Source organism: Heteronotia binoei, chromosome 7, assembly GCF_032191835.1.
Source record: "Heteronotia binoei isolate CCM8104 ecotype False Entrance Well chromosome 7, APGP_CSIRO_Hbin_v1, whole genome shotgun sequence".
Taxonomy (NCBI): Eukaryota; Metazoa; Chordata; class Lepidosauria; order Squamata; family Gekkonidae; genus Heteronotia; species Heteronotia binoei.
The window spans coordinates 50,637,658-50,658,932 of record NC_083229.1 but is presented as its reverse complement, the minus strand read 5'-3'; positions in this window follow the sequence as shown (position 1 = coordinate 50,658,932).

The following is a 21,275-nucleotide window of genomic DNA, read 5'->3' as shown; positions in this document are numbered from 1 at the left end:
GTGAGCACCCAGGCCTAGGCACCTGTGTTGTGCAAGCAATCCGTATGAAAGGCAGATGGGCTTCACAGCTCAATGTCATGGAATGCGGATCGGGTTTCATGCCTCCCCTTGCTCGCCCCCTTCTGGTGATTGGGGCAGGGGTTAAGGGGAGGGCATGTGTGGTCTGCCGGCCTGGTTCTAGCCATATTAGTATGGCTGGGGCAGGGGGGAGGGTGGCTCGCCCTTTTGTAGGACTTGGCGGGGTCAAGAGAAGACCCCAGGGCTCGTCCTATTTCAGTTTACCTTGCCAGGTTATGTTATGTTAATAAAGTGGCCCGTTTCCCAATTTTGTTTGTCTGCCTTTTTATTCCGTATGGGGGTGCAATCATGCCTTAATCTACTCATATTCAAGAGCCAATGTACTGTAGCTGAATATTGAATCTAGGAAACCTGGATTCAAATCTCCACTTGCCTATCAAACTCACTAGATGACCTTGGATCAGTCACTCTTTCTAAATCAAATCTATTTCAGAGAGTGTGAGGATAAAATGAGGAAGGCCAGTATGCCTCCTTCGAGGAAGGATAAAAATATGGTAGATAAATATTGTTAAGCCATTATTGTAGGTACTTGCAAACACTTTTCCCTGCCTCACCCACCAACAATACTGTCAAGGGAAAGTTGCAGAGAAAGACTATGAATTGAGGCAAACTGAGGGGTCAAAGGGTATTATCACAAAAAGCCATTTGGAGTCAGGATACAGGAGTCAGTGAATCCTGACTTCAACTGGCCTTTCTTGCCTACCTTATATACCTGGATATAAGGACTGATAGGTCTTTATCTTTACTTGCATCTGAAAAAGTGAACTTTGACTCATTAAAGCTGGAGAATTTTGTTGGTCTCTAAGGTACCACTGGACTCAAATTTTGTCCTGCTGCTACAGATTAATATGGTTTCCACCTGAAACTAGGTTAAATCATTGCCAACTTTTGCATTGAAAAAATGGGAACAGACAATACCAATAACAAAGTGAGCACGTAATAATACATATAAATAAAACAAAGAACGCATTAAACTGCCAGATACTGAATTGGACCATTAATATATCAAGGTCTATTGTGTCATTCACTGGCAGCAACTGTCTGTGTTTCTGATATAGGGTTTTCATGTCACCTGTTGTGTGAACTAGAACTGCTAGGGATTGAACCTGGGATCTTTTGGTTGAGGAAGCAGATTCTCTGCTGTTAAGCTCTGGTCACTCTTTCCTCTCGGAAAGTGTTTTGATATGAAAACAAATATTAAATGAAGAATTTTGCATATTTTTTTAAAATAATCTGCCAGGACATTTGACATTTTCCAGTGATTATTTTACATTTTATAGATGTTACAGTGGATAAAATTTTTGTCCACAGTGTTGCAGTGCTGTTGAATAAGCACAACACTAAATGTCCTCTAGCTTTTACTGATACTGTCACTTTGTTTTGTGCAATTACCTTTCCTCCCATCCTCTGATGTGCTCTCTGCCCGGCAGCTGATTATTTTGCTAGTAGTTGGTCCTATAGAAATGTCTTGTCCAAATTATGATCCAGCTTTTCTTCTCACTGTCTCAGGGAGTTCTTTTTTACCGTTAGGCATTCTTGTATGTACTCATTGATCAAACATTCTTTCCATAGCACATAAAGCTAGAGTGTTGTCTCTGTGAAAGACACAGTGCTGATATTTTTGTTACTCCTGTCATTTTTAAAGGCATTTAACCATCAGCTGTATTTAAATCTTGGTGAAACCAAGTTTTTATAGTTGCATAATAATTATTTCAGATTTGCCAGGTCTCAGGAAAGGTATAGTCATTCCATACATCCAGCTACAGTATTTGACTGTATCGTGCCCTGAGGTTTTGCCAGTCACTATTGCAACCGGAGGTTTGCATTTCTAACTACTATTTTAAGAGAGGAAAATAAGCTCAAGCAATATCCTCTGAAACATCAAAAATATATTTTACTTCAGCATATTTCTTTTAGACCCCTCCTCCAATTCCTACAAATTATACAGCATAAATGAGCAGTAATGTATCTATCTAACATTGATAGTTAATAGTCCCCGACAATTTGTGATTCCTTAGGCAAAGATTGCCTCTTCCTACACATGCCTATTTTGGCTGCTAGAGTCCCAAAGGGATTTAATCAATGTCCATCATCTTTACAAGTGGTACTTGAAGCAGCTGTTGACTTTTTACTCAGTAGCATGGAGGTCACCAGATACCCTAAGGAACAGGCCACCTGACATCTGTATTTTGTTGAGGCAGAACTTGACTCGTTGACAGTCTTAATGCCAATTGGGTTCATTGTTTTCGAATTCACAGAACCATAAGATGCATTTTTGATAGAATGAAATATCATAAATTAATTTATAATTAGCAATATACTGCAACTATTCTATTTTAAGCTTTGGGGTGAACATCATGCGATCCTTAGAAGATTGGCAGGATAAAAATGTACTAAATAAATTGTACCACTGAAGATTCTGACTCTGTTTCTTATGGCAACTAGAGTACAAGGGACAGGAGAAACCCCAAATAAGGATGATTTTTTCATCCCTGCTATTTTGACCCTGAAATCCCCAGTTTGGTTTTATTTCTCCCTTGGGCAAAGGGAAAATCAAACATGTGATCCTTTATGTTTTGTGCTATTTCTGTTTCCGCACACCAAATTTCCTCAATACAATGTACACCTTCTGACATTATTTCTGCATCAGTAAGTCAGTATAGCTTACACTGTCAGTAAAGGCATATACGTTGCATACAAAATGTCCTATAACGTAAATACAGAATACAACTGAATTGACAAGAACAAAAGTGAAATTGTTAAAACAGAATCAAATATGAAAAGAAATAAAATACAACATGTTCACCCATACCTTCACCCAGATATGTATTTAAAGGCAAAGGAGCCTTTACATTTGAAGGAAGGAGCATATAAGCTATTTTAAACATTTGCATTTTTTTTACATTATGTGTTGGATCCTATGGGTATATTTACCAGTAGAGATCCTTCCCCCAAAGGAAAGACATTCCCATTAGTGATTTATGTTCAGCATCTTCATCAGAGAAAGCAGAGTAAAAGTACCAATAAGAAGCAGAATAGATTCACAGGATGTAATCCTTGAACCATATTTATACTTTAGGAAAAATATTTTTTCTGTATGACCCCACATTTTTTTTCTTTTGGAAAAAGGCTTCTTTAATATCACCTATATTCAAGAGGTTGACAAGAGTAACTCTAAGCAGGTCTACTGAGAATCCTGGTAAGATCTATTCAATGGGGTTTACTCCTAGGATCCCCAGAGTTGCATTAAGAACATAAGAACATAAGAACATAAGAGAAGCCATGTTAGATCAGGCCAATGGCCCATCCAGTCCAACATTCTGTGTCACACAGCGGCCAAATATATATATATATATATATATATATATATATATATATATATATATATATATATATATATATATATATATATATATATATATATATATATATACACACACACACACACACTGTGGCTAATAGCCACTGATGGACCTCTGCTCCATATTTTTATCTAACCCCTTCTTGAAGGTGGCTATGCTTGTGGACGCCACCACCTCCTGTGGCAGTGAATTCCACATGTTAATCACCCTTTGGGTGAAGAAGTACTTCCTTTTATCCGTTTTAACCTGTCTGCTCAGCAATTTCATCGAATGCCCACGAGTTCTTGTATTGTGAGAAAGGGAGAAAAGTACTTCTTTCTCTACTTTCTCCATCCCATGCATTATCTTGTAAACTTCTATCATGTCACCCCTCAGTCGACGTTTCTCCAAGCTAAAGAGCCCTAAGCGTTTCAACCTTTCTTCATAGGGAAGGTGTTCCAGCCCTTTAATCATTTTAGTTGCCCTTTTCTGAACTTTCTCCAATGCTATAATATCCTTTTTGAGGTGCAGCGACCAGAACTGCACACAGTACTCCAAATGAGACCGCACCATCGATTTATACAGAGGCATTATGATACTGGCTGATTTGTTTTCAATTCCCTTCCTAATAATTCCCAGCATGGCATTGGCCTTTTTTATTGCAAACGCACACTGTCTTGACATTTTCAGTGAATTATCTACCATGACCCCAAGATCTCTCTCTTGGTCTGTCTCTGCCAGTTCACACCCCATCAACTTGTATTTGTAGCTGGGATTCTTGGCCCCAATGTGCATTACTTTGCACTTGGCCACATTGAACCGCATCTGCCACGTTGACGCCCACTCACCCAGCCTCAACAGATCCCTTTGGAGTTCCTCACAATCCTCTCTGGTTCTCACCACCCTGAACAATTTAGTGTCATCCGCAAATTTGGCCACTTCACTGCTCACTCCCAACTCTAAATCATTTATGAACAAGTTAAAGAGGATGGGACCCAGTACCGAGCCCTGCGGCACCCCACTGCTTACCGTCCTCCACTGCGAAGACTGCCCATTTATACTCACTCTCTGCTTCCTATTACTCAGCCAGTTTTTGATCCACAAGAGGACCTGTCCTTTTACTCCATGACTCTCAAGCTTTCTAAGGAGCCTTTGATGAGGAACTTTATCAAAAAGCTTTCTGGAAGTCAAGGTAAACAACATCTATCGGGTCTCCTTTGTCCACATGTTTGTTCACCCCCTCAAAGAAATGTAACAGGTTAGTGAGGCAAGATCTTCCCTTGCAGAACCCATGCTGAGTCTTCCTCAATAACCCGTGTTCATCAATGTGCCTACTCATTCTGTCCTTGATAATGGTTTCTACCAACTTTCCCGGTATTGAAGTCAGACTGACTGGCCTGTAATTTCCCGGATCTCCTCTGGAACCCTTTTTAAAGATGGGGGTGACATTTGCTACCTTCCAGTCCTCAGGAACGGAGGCAGATTTCAATGAAAGATTACAGATTTTTGTTAGAAGATCCACAAGTTCAACTTTGAGTTCTTTCAGAACTCTCGGATGTATGCCATCCGGACCCGGTGACTTATTAGTTTTTAATTTGTCTATCAGTTGTAGGACCTCCTCTTTTGTCACCTCAATCTGACTCAGGTCTTTCAACACCCCTTCCAATATTAGTGGTTCTAGGGCGGGCAAACACTTCTCATCTTCCACGGTGAAGACGGAGGCAAAAAATGCGTTCAGCTTCTCAGCCATTTCCCCATCCTCCTTCAGTAATCCTTTTACCCCATGGTCATCCAAGGGCCCCACTGCTTCCCTGGCTGGTTTCCTACTTCTAATATATTTGAAGAAATTTTTATTGTTGGTCTTTATGTTTTTTGCAATATGCTCCTCATAGTCCCTTTTTGCCTGCCTGATCACAGTCTTGCATTTGATTTGCCACTGCCTGTGTTCCCTTTTATTAATCTCACTTGGACTGGTTTTCCACCGCTTAAAGGAGTCCTTCTTACCTTTTACAGCTTCCATTACTTTGTTTGTTAACCATGCTGGCCTCTTCTTATACCTGTTTGTGCCTTTCCTAACTTGTGGTATGTATTTTATCTGAGCTTCTAGGATTATAGTTTTAAATAGTCTCCAAGCTTCCCCAAGGGTTTTGACCGTATTTACCTTTCCTTTCAGTTTCCTCCTCACATGCCTCCTCATCTCAGAGAATTTACCCCTTTTAAAGTTAAATGTGGTTGTGGCGGTCTTTTTGGGCAACTCCCTATTTATACAAATGGTGAAATCAATAACATTATGGTCACTGTTCCCAAGCGGCGCAATCACTTTTACGTCTCTCACCAAGTCTTGGGCATTACTTAGGACCAGATCCAGGATCGCCCCACCCCTGGTAGGTTCTGAGACCATCTGCTCCATAGCACAGTCATTGAGAGCATCAAGAAACTCAATCTCTTTCTCTCGACCAGAACACATATTGACCCAATCAATCTGCGGGTAGTTAAAATCACCTATTACGACACAGTTTTTACGTTTAGCCGCTATCTTTAATCCCTCCATCATATTATAATCGTCCTCTCTCTTTTGATTTGGTGGGCGATAACAAACTCCCATAGTTAAATTTCCTTTTGGGCCCTCTATTTTTGGGCCCTCTATTTCAACCCATTGTAAGTTGACTGGGACACATTGCAGGGTCTTTTCTGTAGTTGCTTCCATCTTATACAAGCAGCTTACTGCAGAAATTTGTTTAAATCTGGTTTTGCTGATTTTCCATGGATGTTCATATATATGTGTGTGTATATAGATATAATACACACAGAAGTAATATATATATGTAATACACAGAGAGAAAGAGAGAGTTAATTATGGTTGCCACTCTCCAGGTGGGGCCTGGAAATCTGCTTTTACAACTGATTTCCAGCTGGCAGAGATCATCTCCCGCAGAGAAAATGGCTGCTTTGAAGGGTAGACTCTATGGCATTGTACCATGCTGAGGCATCTTTCTCAAAGCCTGCCCTCTCCTGGCTCCACCCGCAAAGTCTCCAGGTATTTTCCAACACAGACCTGGCAACCCTACAGTTAATGCTTATGTAGTATTTTTTCGTTTAGTAACTTCTTTAGGTTTTTTACAATATTGTTGTTATTATTGTTCTAAGTTGTTGGAGTTTTCTAAGAATAAGTATGCCTAATTTGTTTTGTTCCCTGCCTAGAAAAGGACAGTGCATTCACAGAGCTGAGCCATTCACTGGATTAATGGGACATTTACTTCTGGCTGTATGTGTGCACGTTGTTCCCACTGCTCTCATCATACTTTACATCATAGCCAACTACTTTGCTGTTCTTTGATGCTGCTCAGAGTTCCAAGAGTCATAACTGTCTAGAAATGGCTGCTGAAATAATGTAATTGAGGACCAATGGGTGTTCTATGTATGCCTCTTGAAATACTTATGTATGGTAACGATCCATTGTGGTCATAACATTTAAAAGTAAGTCAGCACAAAGATTTTCTCAATTGCAACTTCTGCATCCAATACAATGACCCTGACCCACCCCAAATCTTTGTAGATTCTCCATGCTGTGAGTGGCTTTCAAATACTACAATATCCATGTGGGGATACTGCCATAAAGAAGCATTTCCAATGGTTTCCATATGATGGCCCTAACATTTTAATTGGCCACCCCAGTAAGGTTGTCAACCTTCATGCTGTAACCTGTCCTGAGTCCATCTACAGGAAAGGGCAGAATATAAGTTGGAAAATAAATAAATAAATAAATAAATAAACTCCGGGTTGGGAAATTCCTGAAGATTTTTTGGTTAGAGCCTGGAAAGTTGGGGTTGGAAGGGACTTCATCAGGGTTTAATATGATAAAGTCCACCAAACAAAGCAGCCACTGTCTCCAGGCAATCTGGTCTCTGGAGTCCAGAGATCAGTTGTAATTCTATGTGCTCTCCAAGCCCCACCTAAAAGTTGGCAAACCTGCCTCCAAGGTTTGTAAAACACTGAGCAAGGTGAACTTTCGGTTCCAATTTGATTTAAGCATACAATTGGACCTCATTACCAGTGTTCCCTCCAAGCTGAGTTAGTGTGAGCTAACAAATAATTTTTTAGCCTCCAGCTCACACATTTTTGTCTCAACTCAAGAAAAATGACCCTAGAGCAAACTAAATTATGCAGTAGCTCACAACTTTAATGCCAGTAGCTCACAAAGAAGAATTTTTGCTCACAAGACTCCACAGCTTAGAGGGAACATTGCTCATCACTATCCTAGATGAGACCATAATTTTTAAAAAATCCTTCTCATGCAGAGATAATAATCACACATTAAATCAAAGATGGGCAGAAAGCAACCTCCTTGCCTGAGTGCAAAATAATGCAGCATCTACCTATGTAGATATTAATGTACTGGTAAAAAAATGGAGTTTGTTAGACAGGCATGGGTTGTACTTGGTCAGATATACTGCATATGTTGCATTTAGTTTGTTTTTTTGGCAAGGGAGTAAGGGACTAAAACAAGGCAGCTTTAGAAACTTCAGTATGAAACACAATCGGTTTTGCTTTTAATATAATCATTTAAGAATGTGATTGGTGATGGAAGCAAATAATACCTGGCTAATACCTGGTACTAAATGATGCCTTGTGAGCAGGGAGGGGGGTCACAAGAGCACTAGTGGGAAAGGTGACATTTAAACTTTCACTCTCAGAAATATCACACTCCAGATTCTGTTCAAAGATGAGGGGGTCCCCATCTCCCTACAGATGGGGACCCCTCCACAGAATCTTCCTGGCTTCCAGCCTGCTCCTACCACCTCCCAGCTGTGACCTCAGCCTGTCTCAACAGCTCCACCCTTCATCAGGGGTGAAACTGCCATACCAAGCAGAACAGTCTGAAGTGTTGCCACATGAGCCAGGGTTTGTTGAGAAATGTTCTAGTTCATTTAATTTTTTAAAAAGCCATTCAATCATTGGCCAAAGTTAATTATCCTAGTTTACATGTTATATATTTTTAATCCTAAATATAAGGACAGAGTTGCTAACCTCCAGCTGGGGCATGGAGATGTCCCAGAATTGCAACTGATTTCCAGTCTACAGAAATCAGTTCCCTTGAGAAAATGGCTGCTTTGAAGGCCAAACCTTATTCCATTTAGATTCCTCCCCTCCCTCAAACTCTGCCTTTTCCAGGCTCCACCATCAAATTCTACAGGAATTTCCCAACCCAGAGTTGGCAACACTATGTAAATGTTTAGCAGTCTGATCATATACTCCCAATAAACATGAAGATTGCAGGTGGAATGAAGAACCCTTGCTAACTACCAAGTAGCTTTTGTGTATATAAATGATAGATTCTTCACAACTATGAGGGCATTTTTTGCCATCAAGTTACAGTTGATTTATGGTGATTTTGTAGGGTTTTCAAGGCAAGAGACATTTCAGAGATAGTTTGCCATAGCCTCCGCATTATGACCCTGGTATTACTTGGAGGTGTCCCATCCATACCGGCCAGGACCGATCCTGCTTAGCTTCTGAAATCTGATGAGTAGGGATGAGCATGACCAGGAAAATGTGGTTTGGTTTGTAGTTTGTGACATTCCCCATTTGCAAACCACAGACCATCATGAATTTTTAGCTGCCTTACAACTGGTTCAACAAAGCAGGAGTCAAGTGGCACCTTTAAGACCAACCAAGTTTTATTGAGAACGTAAGCTTTCGTGTGCTCTCTAAGCACACTTCATCAGCCGAGGGGATCAGATATTGTGGGCTGAAATACATGCTGTTTGTTGTTTAAGAGTGCAAACTGGCTATGGTCACATGATAAAACAGTGTGGCTTGGCCATTTAGTCTGGATAGCCATAAAAGTTCCCTGCCAATTGGTGTTTTTGCAGATCACAGAAGGACATGTATTTCTTAGTTGTAGGCTACCTAATTTACTTATCAGCATCAATCTATACATTATAAACATCATTCTAGTCTGCCTTTACAAAACAAGAATACATAAGAACATAAGAGAAGCCATTTTGGATCAGGCCAATGGCCCATCCAGTCCAACACTCTGTGTCACACAGTGGCCAAAAAAATTATATATATGAGCCTTCGATGAAATTGCTGAGCAGTCGGGTTAAAATGGATAAAAGGAAGTACCCCTCTTGAAGCTGGCCATGCTTGTAGCCGGCACCACCTCCTGTGGCAGTGAATTCCACATGTCAATCACCCTTTGTGTGAAGAAGTACTTCCTTTTATCCATTTTAACCCGACTGCTCAGCAATTTCATTGAATGCTCATGAGTTCTTGTATTGTGAGAAAGGGAGAAAAGTACTTCTTTCTCTACTTTCTCCATCCCATGCATAATCTTGTAAATGAAAATGGGTTAGGTATATGTAATGAGCATCATTCTAGTCCATCATTAGACTAATTAGTCTAATGGCAGCCTAGAATTATGTTTATAATGTATAGATTGATGCTGATAAGTAAATTAGGTAGCCTACAACTAGGAAATACATGTCCTTCTGTGATCTGCAAAAACACCAATTGGCAGGGAACTTAATTACCTTTTATGGCTATCCAGACCAAATGGCCAAGCCACACTGTTTTATCATGTGACCACAGCCAGTTTGCACTCTTAAACAGCAAACAGCGTGTATTTCAGCCCACATTACCTGATCCCCTTGTCTGATGAAGTGTGCTTAGAGAGCACACGAAAGCTTACGTTCTCAATAAAACTTGGTTGGTCTTAAAGGTGCAACTTGACTCCTGCTTTGTTCAACTGCTTCAGACCAACACGGCTGCCCTCTTGGATCTATTTACAACTGGTTCAGTTTGTGAGGTACATGATCTTGTAGAATAACCCCCCTAGTGTGGTAGTGAAATCATATTCACAGGGGATCTCTGTTTGACTTTCCTCTACCTGTCCTCCAAGTTTAGTGAGGATTGGATTTATAGGGTCCAAGTTATGGTTCCCAAATAAGATGCCCCCAGGAAACTGCTTTCTGGGGAAATTACGGGGTCATTTCCCCAGCAAGCACTTTCCTAGGGGCACCTTCTTTGAGGGGCCATAACTCAGACTCTGCAAATCTAATTCTCAACAGACTTGGAGGCAAGGAAAAGGAGAGTCAGACAAAGATCTCCTAGAAGTCTGATGTCTGTATCTTGCACAGAAATTATTCTATACATTCCTGGACCTCTTGAACCTGCACCTGTCAAAATGACCACCTGTCAGCTGTCATTTTGAGAGGCGCAGGTTCAGGAGTGTATAAAATGGATCCCGTGCAAACTACAGACACCAAGGGCATGTAGAGGAGCATCCAGTGGAGGACTACTGAGAGTTTGGCATCTCTAGCTTGCACCGGGTCAATTCTATATATTCCTGAAGCTCCTGTATCTGCATCTGTCAAACTAACAAAGGTTCAGAAGTGTATAGAATGGATCCTGTGCAAGCTGCAGACATCAGAGTCAAAAGGGACCTCCCCGGATGTTCCTCTCTGTGCTTTCCAAGTTGTTACTTTGAAGGTTTGCAACACAAACTTCTACAAACAATGCCAAAGTTAATGGAAAGTTTGTGTCAGGAGTCTTGTGACTTCATGAACCACAAAGAGGGTAAAATTAATTCTTTATTTTATTTTATCAGATTTTTAAATCACCCTTCCCCAGTAAGCCAGGCTCAGAGCAGTGTACGACACAGACATAAAACATCACTTAAAAACAGATTAAAAGCCATTAACAACCCGATGTAGCAGTAGATGGTGTAAAAGCCAGTAGCACTGTATCTTACAGAGGGGGGAGTGCCAGGATGGGACTGCCGCTATCCTCATGGTAAATTTTGCTTCATGGTTCAATTTGTGCCCATCCCCACTGATGAGATCAGACTAGCTTGGGCTATCCAGAGCAGAGCAGGAGATTATTTTCTTTACATACATTTCAATGGCCATATCTCAAAAAATGATTTTTTAAAACGAAAGCAGGTAAAGTAGCATTAATTGTCAGTCTCAAGATGATCCAAGGCAGATTCTTTACATGTTGTTTGATATCACTGATAATTAAAACAGGGAAGTGCTTTACTTTTTAATGATTGCTGCCTCCTAGGCCAAGCAGCATTCTGTCCTATTATTCGGTCTCAGACACAGAACAGTTTATTATGGCGACACATCAGATCACACAGCACACATGATATATTCCATGCTATATACTCTCTTTAGCTTTTGCAGAAGTATCCTTTGCAATTTATAACAGGAAATCCAATTCTATAAAAATCTAATTATTTCATATGTTGGACTCAGCATGACTTTCCCCTGCTTATTTGGCTGGGTGATGAGTATATGTTCTCCGGAGAATTATATTTTTAACACAGCTAGCATTTCTGCAACAGCGAAGGGGGGAAAAAGGCACTTGGCATACATTTTTTCCCATCTCTTTGCAGTAATTATAGCTAATGAAAGGGGGCTTTTTATAAACTTGTGTGGTCTTCTGGAAAATAAAAATATATGGGTAAAAAAAATATACAAGGGTCTGTCTCATTCCAAAAATGACAAATCTCTGTTTTAGTTGGTTAAAAATTATCTGTTTTTTTTCCTAGGGGTAACAAGAAAATTCAGTCCAAAACCATGTTAATAATTATGGCATTACCCAGGAAAGAAACCTGCTTTATTTCAGCATTAAAATTCATCTTCTGCTGCTTTGTTCTGTAATAACTAGGTCATCAGTTTAGGTGCTGCTGTTTAAAATGCATTTAGCATCCATATGTATTCCCTCACCTAGAGGCTTGATATTTTTAATGAGATTATATCAAGGAATGTGAAGACTGGAGAGTGGTAACATCATTTTAGTATATAATTCCCAGAACTCTGATCCATTTCAGGGAGGCAATTAAGACTGCTGACTACAATAAATGATACTAAGAGATTACAGAGCTTTTTCCACATGAATGCATAGTTTAAAAAATAATTTTAGTTTATTTAACATAAAAACACCTCCAGAGGGGAACTAATATTATCTCCCCCATCTCTCTCTCTCTCTCATTCTCATTTTAGTAGAACACATAAAACCAGTTTTTCTTCTACATATACGTTTTTCCAGTCTGTGATGCTGTGAGTGAGAAATCATTCCCTAAAATACAACATTTTAATTGTTTGATACTAATTTTGGAATGATGAGTAACAGCAAAGGCGATGGGAATTAAAATATATAGGTTGTTCTTTAATTGCTAGCTTTTTAGTGTGCTTACAGACAGCACTATTTTCTTTTGCTGAACTCATTTCAAGAAGAATTACAAAGACAAACGTTATGACAGATTCTGCCCCTTGGATCAGCTGAACAGAAATATGCAAGATTTCAAACTTTCCCCTCAATTTATATAACATGATACATTCTATCATAGCTGTGCTTTGGTTTAAAAAAACAACAACAGGGAATTTCATAATTTTACAGAAATCCAGTTCTGTCTTGATGAAGAATCCTGTGTAACACCCAAACTAGCATATTCCCAGCCCAAGAAGCATGGGTTGAAAGCAAAGATATCACCTTGTCTATTTTGGATTTCTTGTCTTGGTTTTTTCCCCTTCTTCCCCTGACAGACAAATAATTCTGAGTAGCATTTTCATCACATAAGCTGCAGGTGGGTTAACCCTTTCCTTATTATTGCTGCAGCTTCCAAACACAGTGTTCCAATTGTTGCAAAACAAATGTACCAACCCCAAGTTTGTTGTCTTGAAGAGTTAATTCTGGCAGAGAGGGTGACCTTTTCCCCTACATACTCTGTCATTTTTTTTTTTATCAGGTCTCTCCAAAGGGACTCATCATATGCAGGGCTCTATGAAGAGAAAAAGAAGAGCATTGTCCTTATCACCTCCTTCCAGAAAGTGGCAGCGTAATAGGACTTTGTAAGGCGAAATGAAGCCCAGTCTGATGGCTGCTGATTAAAAATTGACTCTGCCACATCAAAGAAGAGTTGAAGGTGAAAATGATGATCACTTCCCTCTCCCAGGGACCCTGCACCATTTCTTTTATTCAACCTTGAAAGGTTCTTTCTGAATAAGATAATATCCCTCGAGTCCATTCTGGCTAAGGCAGCATGGAAAAATGTAGATCAGTATGCCTATTCTTTATGGGGGGAGGGTGGAACAGGGTTTTGTTAATGACATAGCACTTTAAAGTGATGGCCTGTGTAGGGTAAATGCTGAGATATTAATTATAAACTGCCTTTTACACTACATATCCAAAATTAATTGCTACTGTGCATCCATTAAAAAAACCAATTTTTTTTTATTCCCTCCCTTATTCTTTCTCTACTTGAAGTATACTTCAGGCTGCTTTCTATATTTGTGTTTGGGAGCCTAAATATCCATGAATATATCAGTGTTGGTACCAAAGTTTTTAAGATAATAAAGGCACATGATAATTCTCCTGAAGAATATGAATGTCTAATTTTGAAAGTTCATCTATACACAGAGAGAGAAAAAATATGCACATGTTTACTGTGCAGCATAGAGCAAAACATATCACACACTCAGGCAATTGTGAGATAACCTCTATTTGCTTCAAATAAATAAATAAATGTGTCTAGCAAACATAGAGGAAGAAATCCTGGCTGGATTGAAACAGTTTTCTACTTGGGGGTCATGGGCACAATCCACTAGGTAATGATGTTCTTTTGTTTCAGTGAAGCATGAGCAGAATCCCATGGAATTCCTTTTGGAATGGCAAGCAGTACTCCATGGATTGTGCTATTTATTGCAGTTTCAGAGCTGTTTTCTCCTGGGGCAAGGGGAGAATTTTTTTCTTCCTAAATAAAAATGCTTGGATCCAGTGCAAAGAGCAAACAATCAAATGAAAATGGCTGCCTTTTCAGCATTGGACCCTTAAGCTCCCCCCAAAAATGTACCTTGGCATTAATGAGAATGAGAGAATTCTTTATTATATAAAACACTGGGCACATAGAAGCTCTAGATTGCTCCATTTTGCGAAACTGTGGGAGCATAAGAAGGCTGTGTGCATGCTAGGCTTCCCAATCCCCAGGTCCCAGAGGGGGATCCCCCGGTTTTACAGGCTTCCCCCCTCCCCCAGCCAGCTGGCCAGCAGGGGAAGCCCCGCCCCCACAACCAGCATGCACCTCCATGAACAATTCCCATAGGGAATGATGGGGAATTGATCCGCAGGTATCGGGGACTCTGGGGGGGCTGTTTTTTGAGATAGAGGCACCAAATATTCAGTATCGCATCTAGTGCCTCTCCCTAAAATACCTCCCAAGTTTCAAAAAGATTGGATCAGGGAGTCCAATTCTAGGAACCTCAAAAGAAGGTGCCCCTATCCATTATTTCCTATGGAAGGAAGGCATTTAAAAAGATGTGTAGTCCCTTTAAATGTGATGGCCAGAACTCCCTTGAAGTTCAATTATGCTTGTCACACCCTTGCTTTTAGCTCCGCCCCAATATCTCCTGGCTCCACCCCCAAAGCCTCCTGGCTCCACCCCCAAAGTCCCCAGATATTTCTTGAATTGGACTTGGCAACCCTAGTGCATGCTGCAGTACTCGCTAGTATTTAGAGCAGTGTTGTACATGCCACATGCCACAAGCATGCCACATGGTGATGGATCTAGGCTAAGGGATGCAGATATACACATATGGTGCAACATTGTTTGATGCGGCCTGGTGCTCCCTGTGCTGCTGCACACAATATGTCATATTTTTGTGCTGAAACTTGTTTCCATATAAGTTTTTTTTTAAGTAATGGGTAATGAAATACCATTCCAGTTCTACAGCTGGTGAAACTCAGAGTAGTTCCACTTATTATAGGGATGTACATCATTGTAATTTGTAGACAACTTGCTGTAAATGCATGCATTAAGGTTACACGTTGGAAGCCTATATTTTAGAATCTCCATAGCAGAAGATTAATTTTACCACTCATATAAAAGGTCATTTTAACTATCTGCATAGTCTAACAGTTTTCAGGTGTTTTTTAATTGTATCTATCATCATACTCCTATTTTGATTTTTTTAAAAAACTTTTAAACAAGAGTTTCTATGATGTCTAGTCTACATTTAGATGATGTATTTACAGCTAAAGGTTGCACAGTTTAGATGTGACATGTAAAAATGCTACAAAAACATGCATTTTTCTCCCCATGCTAATGAACAGTAAAATTACCCTGTTGAGTTGGGAGTAGTTACGGGGGAAAATGAGTGAAACAAGCAGGACAATGGAAATAGCATGGGATGACTTCAAAGCAGGGAGAAATACAATAGCATCCTTTCTCCATCACAGTTTTCTCCATCATATACAGCCTGCCAGAGAGAGGAAGTAAGACAAGGAGGTTCTTGTGTATGATTATACGTTAAAATGCAGCCTCCTATCCAACAGTACATTATAACCTGATTTCTATGCTTTTTCTTCTGCATAGGTTTTATTAGAGATGATTACATCAAACATCGAGCAATGTGTAAGGGGGGAAAAAGAGTATAGATTTAATGGTTAAGCTCTTATTTATTTCAAATTCCTGTACAGAGGTAATAATTTTTTTGTTTGGCTCCCAGTGTCTTAATAAACTTTATCATAATGAATACAATATCTTAATATGAAATAACTTCCTCCAGCTAATTTAATAAACACTTTAAAAATGTTCATGTGGCCCCCAATTACCTACGGCTACATTATTAACATGGTACTTGGGGACTTGGCTTTCCACAGTTCTGCTAAAATGACAGAACACCACAATTTAACAAAGTGCTACCTTTAATAAGAAGGCCACAAAAGTAATGACTTCTCTTGCTCCTCCTCTCTAATATATTGGTGCCAGAAATGGCTGTTTGAATTCTGTGATATAGACATGGCTTTCTAACCCCCCCCCCCTCAAAAAAAAAAAAACACATACACTACAAGGAAAATAGAAGACTGGTAAAGTAGATTAAACTGGGGATGTTAGATAACAACTGACTGCACTACTTATTAAATTTGCCCTGACTTCAGCAGTGGTTTCCCCAAAAGGCAGTTCTACAGGGATTGTCAAAGTATAGACAATTCTATCCTAGTGGGCTTACCATTTGCCCACCTGCAGCAGGTAAATCTCTACCTTTGAAAAATTAAGGAGCCTAAGAAACAAGAAAATGGTCTTTGCAGTGATGCTCTAGGATTTGCCTTATGTTTGGTAAAATTCCAAGACATCATCTTGAAGTAATGTCACAGCCTTTCTAAATTTCATGCTCTGCAGGCGTACCCCTAAAACTCTCCTGGATTTTACTGAAGCAGGGCAGGCAAACCGACATCCTGTCCAGTGTGCCCTGTAAGATGAGTTAGGTGCACTGGTCACACTGATTTCCGATGTCCAGCAAACCAATTTCTTTCTCAGTGCAAGGGTAGAGGGTGGCCTGCCCTCCTGCTTAGTGCAGGGGGCTAACTCTAAAGGGCAGTCACTCACCTTCTGGCAGAGTAGAGTTCCCTGGGAGCTGCTGCTGCTGCCATTGCCAAAACCCAAGTCACCTTCCCACTGACACCGCTGCACCCAGCCCTCATGCAGGTCCAGGTGGGGGAGGCAATAGAGCTGGTTTGGAGTGCGCCTAGCCACCAGTTAGTGGGGAGAATGGAGGTTGGGGAGGGGAGCCAGGCAGGAATAGTGGTAAGAGGAGGTGAGGAGAAGGCTTGGATTGGCAACACAGCCAAGTGCTCCTCCAAGGCCTCCTTCTGCCAGTTCCGTCGGTGAGTGGCTCACTTGCTCCTGCAGTCTGGTTTAAACTGGACTGCAGAAGAAAGCAAGCCCTAGGAGCTCCTGTGCTGCTCAGAACATGCTGCCTCATTGGCACAGAAGATCCTGGGCTTGCTTTCTCTTGCAGGTAGCATGTGGGGGAGGTGTGAGGGGCCCCTCTCTTTCTTTTTTCTGTCTTTCACTCCTCTCTCCCCATCTATTTGCTTTATTTCCCTCCGTTGCTGAAATAGCCCTAGTTAGGGTTACCAGGACCCCCTGGCCACTACTGAAGAATGTGGGGAACAGAGGCCAGATCCAGGTTGGGAAACCCCTGGAGATTTAGCAATGGAGCCTAGTGAGGACAGGGACCCCAGTAGAGAACAATGCCACAGAGTCCACCCTCCATAACTTCCATTTCCTTCAGGGAAATTGATCTCTGTAGTTTGGAAATGAGCTGTTACTCCAGGGGATCCCCAGGTCCCACCTTGAGACTAGCATCCCTAGCCCCAGTGCTTAAACTAGAAGCTGCTGTGTGAGTTGGTGCATGTAAACCAATGACATTGGTTTGCATTTACTAAATCACCTTACTCCATATAGGATGCACAACATCCAGGTAGAGGAGGGGAAGTGTGTCATTCTACTCAAAATGAGAGTGTTTGAGTTTCTCTGAGGACAGAAACTGGGACTGAAAGGAAATTGGAAAAAGTATGTGGCTGTATAAAAACACTTGGAGAGGGAACAAGTGTGTTCTTGTAAGGGGCAGAGCAATGAGCTTAAAAACTGTGCTATCTCCTAGTTGCTCAAGAATCTCTCCATTTTGAGCAGCCAAATCAGGAGATTCCTTCCTTCCTTCCTTCTTACCTACCAATCTACCTACCTACCTAAAGTTGGAACAAAACAGAAAGGGGGAATAGAAGATTAAAATGACTGAATAAGAGTCTGAAAGTGCAAAACCCAGATTTACAGGGTAAAATTAACAAGAAAAAGTCCATCTGTATGAAAATGAAGAGATAACAGTAAGATCATAGTAGATTTTTTTTAAAAAAAAATAACATGATGAAAGATAGGAATGAGACATTTAAATAACAAGGAGTCATACCTTAACCAAGCCACTTGACAGGACTAGTAAGGGCTATGTGTTTTAGTTTAAGCTGCTTTGCTAATTACCCTGAAGCAGGAAGTCATAGCTGTCTGGACCCAGAGGGTTGGGGAGGAAGCTGGCTGGCATCCATTTTGTGTCATTTTAGGCCAGGCAGCGTCTTACATTTATGATTTTTTGTGGTGGCATTATATGAAAGGTGTTTTTATCTCTCTAAGTATTAAACTGCCCCTCTGTGGGAGGAGGGGTCTGATTGCTAACAACGCCTCCCCCCCCCAAAAAAAACCCCTAGTTGGTCCTGTAATGAACAGTTAGTCTCACATTGCTCAATAAAAGTGTAGATAGTTTCCCATGCAAAAGCTTCTAACTGAGACCTAAGACACTTTGAAATAGTCTTCCCTCTGCTGCAACTCTAATGGCTATGCTACATGAGGGCCACAGTTCCCCAATGACAAGATTTGGGGAGGGGCATTTTGAGCTGCCATAGGAAAGGGGATTAAGGAAAATTGAGGTCCATTGGTAGCATTCCATGTTTCTGAAGAAATGTTAATTGGGATCCAACACAGTATAATAACAGTGTGGCCTTTGTTCCCAAAAGTAATTGCACAGACAGAGGTGCCAGTACAGAGGCATGGGCTTTATTGAGATAGGATGGCTTATCACAGCATGGATCCAGTGGGGCACTTCCATGGGGGCAGCAACCCCAGGTGCAGCCACAGCAAGGGTGGCCTTATCATGCATGGAGACTATGGGGCTTTCCTCCGACCCCTTATGGGTCAGTACCTTTTCAGTATCGGCCAATTGGTGACCCGGCCATGCATTAGGGGACCACCTCACAGTGGCCAAGTGGGAGAAGATATTACGGGGTGAGTTTGTAGACGTCTTTGGCCTCCTTTATTGTGAGCTGGAAAAGAAGAATAAGGAGGAGCTAGACGATAAGGATAAGGAGAAGCTGAAGTGGAGAAAAGTGGACCAGAACTGGGCCAATTGACAGCCTGGTTTTTTGATTTATGCTGGGGTAAAAGCCCTGGCACAGCCTCTACAGGCGGCCCCGCTATTCCAGTATTTAGATATCGTCTATAAGGCAATGGAAAAACTCATCCGAGAGCTACTGTTTGCTGATGATGCTGCACTCGTCTCCCACTCGGTATCAGCTCTGCAGCATATGACGTCCTGCTTTGCAGAGGCTGCCAAGCTATTCGGCCTAGAAGTTAGTCTGAAGAAGACAGAAGTTCTCCACCAGCCTGCACCCCAGGAAGATTATCACCCTCCCTGCATCACTATGGGTGAATCAGTTCTGAAGACAGTCCAGCAGTTCAGCTACCTGGGGTGCATCATCTCCTCAGATGCTAAGATCGACAAGGAGATTGACAACAGGCTGGCAAAGGCAAACCGTGCCTTTGGCCGACTGCACAAAAGAGTGTGGAGCAACAAGCATCTGAAAAAAGGCACAAAGATCAATGTTTACAAAGCGGTTGTGATGACAACCCTCATCTACGGCTCCGAATCATGGGTTTTATACCGTCATCACCTGCGACTCCTTGAGCGCTTTCATCAGCGCTGCCTTCGCACCATCCTCAACATCCACTGGAGTGACTTTGTGACCAACACTGAAGTTCTCAAGCGGGTGGAGGTTACCAGCATCGAGGCACTGCTGTTGAAGACGCAGCTGCGCTGGGCAGGGCATATTTCTAGGATGGAAAACCACCGCCTTCCCAAGATTGCCCTGTATGGCGAACTCTCCACCGGCCATCGAAATAGAGGGGCACCAAAGAAGAGGTACAAGGACTCCTTGAAGAAATCCCTTGGCACCTGTCGCATCAACCATCACCAGTGGTCTGACCTAGCCTCAGATCGCAAAGCATGGAGGCACACCATCCACCAGGCTGTTTCTTCTTTTGAGAACGCACGCATAGCTGGTCTTGAGGACAAAAGGAGATTGAGGAAGAATCGCACTGCTACAGCACCAACCCTAAATCAGACTTTTCCCTGCAGCCACTGTGGCCGGTCCTGCCTGTCCCACATTGGTCTTGTTAGCCACCAGCGAGCCTGCAGCAGACGTGGACTATTGCACCCTTCCTAAATCTTCATTCGCGAAGCCAAGCCGAGAGAGAGATAAGGCATATTGGACATCTCGAGTGCTGCCTGGCTGCAGTATGACAAGGAGTTCCGTATGAGAGCGGCGCTTAACCCTCTCAAACCATGGGACCAGATCAACCAGCAGCTTTGGCTACAGTAGATGTCACTGGCTAAGCCTAACCCAGGCAACAGGTCAGACAGTGGCCACCTGGTTAGCAAATAGACATCCACCCAGGGAACCCGCACCTTGGCAGGGCAGTTGGTACAACGCTGACTGCTATGCTGGGAGTACATGTCACAGGCGGTATGCGCTAGAAAGGCTTGTAAGTACAAGCATGAATGCCCGCTTTGTGGTGGGGTGCATGCCTTCTCCACATGCAGTAAAACAAAATCCAAGGGAGGTGGCAAGCAGCCCAGGGCTGGCTCACAGCATACTGGTAAAGGGGCCCAGTCCCATACGACTGAGAGTGCTTGACTGCCTCCTGTCTGAGTACCCCAGGACACCCAACAGGATCTATCTAATTGAGGGTTTCAAGTTTGAGTTTAGGATTCCTTTTCAGGGCTCCATGAGCCCTTTTATGGCACCAAACCTGCATTCTGTTTTAGGGATGGAGACAGTGGTCAGGAAAAAGATTGCTAAAGAGTGTGCGGAGGGGCAAGTTCTGGGCCCATTCACTGATCCACCAGTACACAACCTGCAGGTTTCACTATTAGGCGTGGTCCCCAAGAAGGCTGTTGGTGAATTTCGTTTGATTTACCACCTGTCATACCCAAAGGGGATCAGTGAACGATGCCATCCCAGAGCACCTTTGTTCTGTGCAGTACATGTCCTTTGACCAGGCTGTCAAGGTGGTCTGCCATTGCAGGATGGGGGCGGAAATGGCAAAATACAACATCAAGTCCACATTCCGGCTGCTTCCAGTTCACCCGGGGGATTTTGAGGTGCTGGGATTCGCATTTGAGGGCCAGTACTACATGGACAGAACTCTCCCCATGGGATGCTCTGTGTCATGTTCAGCCT